We start from the raw sequence: 779 nt of genomic DNA, 5'->3' as shown, positions 1-779 counted from the left end.
GTGTATTTTCACTATAACTCAGTCAAATCTTGCTCAAATTTAATAATTAAAGTGTCTATTTGAAGCATATTTAAAAAACATGAATTTATGTCAAATAATCACTGAATTCTGTGCAGAATTGAGTGAGAAATAGCTATTTTTTTTGTTTTGTTTACTTTTGTGACAAAAATGATGAATCATCAAGTGTGACAATACTTATGAAAAAGGCAGTAATCCACAGCCCTGACATCTCTCACACAACTTTGGCTCGTGTTCTGCAGACACAATCACACACTAAATGAGTATATAGCTATTAGCATCCGATAAATTGAATAATACTGGAGATTAAACAAACCCGCTGGTGACTTCTGGAGCACGAGGCACACGGTTGTTTATTCTTCTTATGCTGACTATTTGGAGTAGCATGACAAACAAGAAGCAAATGTTTGAGAAAGGCTGCAAGTGGTGACCCTGCATGTACTTCAATCGGTCCTTGCAGTGTACCAGAAGAGAGAGCATATAGAGAGTTGGAGATATGTTCATCATTTAAAACTAGGCAGCTTGCATTCACATCACGAAAAAGTCTTACTGTCGTTTTCATAAATATTGTCACACGTGCAATTCGTGATTTTCGTCACACTAAGTACACTCAAATACAAAATCTACTATAACTCAACTAATACTTAACCAAATTACATGATCTAAGTTGTAAAAATTATACTTTTGAAGTATCTTTCATATTCCAGAAAAAATGAAGTAAAATGAGCAAAAATTGAGTAAGATACAACACAATATGTGAG

Source organism: Fomitiporia mediterranea (assembly GCF_000271605.1).
Source record: "Fomitiporia mediterranea MF3/22 unplaced genomic scaffold FOMMEscaffold_17, whole genome shotgun sequence".
Lineage (NCBI taxonomy): Eukaryota > Fungi > Basidiomycota > Agaricomycetes > Hymenochaetales > Hymenochaetaceae > Fomitiporia > Fomitiporia mediterranea.
This window is presented reverse-complemented; position numbering follows the sequence as displayed.